Here is a 3,719-nt window from a genome sequence, read left to right as displayed (position 1 = left end):
AACGAACTCGAACAAGAGGGATTCTCTTGTGTTTGAGGACCTTCACATCCCGGTCCGTGATTTCAACTGGTTCCTCGACGAACTGCAACCGCTCGTCGATAGTGAGTTCCTTAAAAGGAATGATGAGGTTTTCATCTGATAGGCACTTCTTTAAGTTCGATACATGAAAGACATTGTGAACTGCTCCGAGTTCAGCTGGTAGGTTCAACTTGTAGGCTACCTTGCCAATCTTTTCTAAGATTTCGAATGGTCCGACGTACCGCGGATTCAGTTTGCCCCGTTTGCCAAAACGTACCACACCCTTCCAGGGTGAAACTTTCAATAAAACCCGGTCTCCGACCTCAAATTCCAAAGGCTTTCTACGCTTGTCCGCGTAGGCTTTCTGACGGTCGCGTGCTGCCGCCATGCGTTGTCGTATCTGTGCAATCTTTTCTGTGGCGTCCACTACAATTTCTGGACCCGTAATCTGACTATCTCCCACCTCTGCCCAACAGAGAGGTGACCGGCATTTACGTCCGTACAATGCCTCGAATGGAGCGGCTTGAATGCTGGTATGGTAACTGTTATTATACGAGAACTCCACCAAAGGGAGGTGTTTTTCCCAGCCGTTGCCGAAGTCTATAACGCATGCTCGAAGCATGTCTTCGAGAGTTTGGATCGTACGCTCAGACTGCCCATCCGTCTGAGGATGATATGCTGTGCTCATGTCTAATCGTGAGCCGAAAGATTTATGCATTGCTTGCCAAAGCTCTGACGTGAATCGTGCATCGCGATCCGAAATAATAGAGATGGGCACTCCGTGCCTCGAAACAACTTCTTTAAGATAGACGTCTGCGAGAGTGGAGAACTTGTCCGTTTCCTTAATCGGCAGGAAGTGTGCAGACTTGGTGAGTCGATCAACTATGTCCCATATTGTATCGTTCCCACGCTGAGATCTTGGTAGACCTGTAACGAAATCCATGGAAATTTCTTCCCATTTCCATTGCGGTATCTTAGGCTGCTGAAGTAGACCAGCTGGTTTCTGATATTCGACCTTGACTCTCGCACAGGTCAAACATTTTCCAACGTACGTAGCGATGTGGGCCTTCATGCTAGGCCACCAATAAGTAGTGCTGATGTCGTGGTACATTTTATCTGACCCTGGATGTACCGAGTAGCGAGACTTGTGAGCTTCATCCATTACAAGTTCGCGTAAACCGCCATAAAGTGGGACCCAAATCCGGCCCGTTACATAGTAGGCGCCGTCTGCCTTCTGTTCCATCTGTTGTCGTGAGCCGCGTAAGGCTTCAGCCTTGACGTTTTCGGGCTTCAATGCTTCTACCTGAGCATTTCGTATCTGTGCAGGAAGGCTAGACTGAATCGTAAGCTGCAGCGCTCGCACGCGCTTCGGTAAGGTGTCCTTTCGACTCAGAGCGTCAGCCACAACATTGGCTTTGCCTGGATGGTACTTGATGGCGCATTCGTAGTCGTTAAGTAACTCGACCCATCGTCGTTGACGCATGTTCAAATCCTTCTGCTTAAGGATATGCTCGAGACTCCTGTGATCGGTGTATATCGTGCACCTGGTACCGTACAGGTAGTGTCGCCATATCTTAAGCGCGAAAACAACAGCTCCCAGTTCTAAATCGTGCGTCGTGTAGTTCCGTTCATGAACCTTGAGTTGACGAGAGGCGTAAGCGATAACCTTGTCGCGCTGCATTAACACACATCCAAGTCCCTGGATGGATGCATCACAATATACTACGAAGTCTTCTGCGCCTTCTGGCAATGAAAGAATAGGTGCGCTGCAGAGCCTATCCTTTAGATACTGAAAAGCAGTTTCCTGCGTGTTGCCCCAACGGTAGGTAACACCCTTCTGTGTCAGTAGCGTAAGTGGTTGCGCGATCTTTGAAAAGTCTTTAATAAACCGTCTGTAGTAACCCGCCAAACCCAAGAATTGGCGTATTTCTGTTGGCGTTCGCGGTGCAGGCCAGTTTCTGATCGAATCAACCTTGGATGGATCGACATGAATCCCGTCCTTGTTTACCACGTGGCCTAAGAAGTGGACTTCACGAAGCCAGAAGTCGCATTTAGAAAGCTTAGCGTACAGCTGTTCCTTCCGAAGGAGTTCCAAAATAAGGCGAAGATGCTGCTCGTGCTCTTCCTGACTCTTAGAGTAAATCAGGATGTCGTCGATGAAAACAATGACGAACTTGTCGAGATAGGGTTTGCACACCCTGTTCATAAGATCCATAAATACTGCAGGTGCGTTCGTAAGTCCGAACGGCATAACCAAGAACTCGTAGTGACCATAGCGAGTTCTGAATGCTGTCTTAGAGACGTCCTCCTCGCGGACTCTCAGCTGATGATAACCTGACCGTAGGTCGATCTTGGAATAGTAACACGACCCTTGCAACTGGTCGAATAAGTCGTCTATGCGTGGAAGAGGATAACGGTTCTTCACCGTCACCTTGTTCAGTTCCCTGTAGTCTATACACATCCTGAACGTACCGTCTTTCTTTTTCACGAATAGCACTGGAGCTCCCCAAGGCGAAGAGCTTGGACGTATAAAGCCCTTTTCCAAGAGCTCTTGCAGCTGCTTTGACAATTCTTCCAATTCTGATGGAGCGAGACGATATGGTGCGCGAGCTATGGGTGCTGCTCCTGGAGCGAGCTCGATCTGAAATTCAACCTGACGATGAGGCGGTAAGCCAGGTAAATCTTCAGGAAACACCTGAGGGTAATCACGTACAATTGGAATATCCTCCAATTTCTTTTCCTTTACTGATGCGTCTGAAACAAGAGCCAAAATGGCTGTGTGACCTTTACGTAAGCACTTCTGAGCCTTCAAGAATGAGATGATGCCAACCACTGCACCACTCTTGTCGCCTTGAACTTCTAGAGGTTCCTGACCCGAACGAGGAATGCGAATAATCTTCTCGCTGCATAAAATTTCTGCCTGGTGTTGGGATAACCAATCCATCCCAATCACGACGTCGAAACTACCCAAAACTATGGGAATGAGATCGATAGAAAAGGCTTGACCAGCTAGAATAAGGTTACAACCCTGAACTACGTGCGTGGCTTCTAGACTTTTACCGTTAGCTAACTCTACTACATGTTTGGTGGGTAAAAGTGTTGGTGCACGTTTTAGCAGTTGACACATTTCACAGACATATAGCTTGTATCCGCACCCGAATCAAACAAAACAGTAACGTAAATATTGTCGAGGAGAAACTTACCCATAACAACGTTGGGATCGTTCACTGCGTCGCCACGACCTAGTACGAATGCACGGCCCCTTGCCTCGTTGCCGTTGTTGTTTCCCCCATTGTTGTTGTTGCCGTTGCCCTGGTTGTTGTTGTTGTTGTTCTGGTTCCTGTTGAGCTGTGGGCAGTGTCTCTTGATGTGGCCTTCAGCACCACAATTGTAGCATCCCTTGTTGCCCTGTTGTTGGTTAGGCTGAGCGTGAGGCTGCTGCTGATTTTGGTTCGCAGGACGAAGGCTTCTACAGTCTTTGGCCTCGTGACCCATCTTGAGGCATCTTTGACAACGACCCTTGTTACACTGACCGTTGTGGTGCTTGTTGCAGTTGTTGCACTTTGGAAGATTTCCGCGATATCCACCCTGCCTGTGGCTATCTGACGACTGCTGGTTAGGGCTTTGATAGTTGTCAGTCTTTCGTTGCTGATTCTGGGACTGAACCGAAACTGATGCTTTGCTTGAATCCCCCTCCCATT

Source organism: Helianthus annuus, chromosome 8 (assembly GCF_002127325.2).
Source record: "Helianthus annuus cultivar XRQ/B chromosome 8, HanXRQr2.0-SUNRISE, whole genome shotgun sequence".
Classification (NCBI taxonomy): Eukaryota; Viridiplantae; Streptophyta; class Magnoliopsida; order Asterales; family Asteraceae; genus Helianthus; species Helianthus annuus.
Note: the sequence above shows the minus strand (reverse complement) of the source record.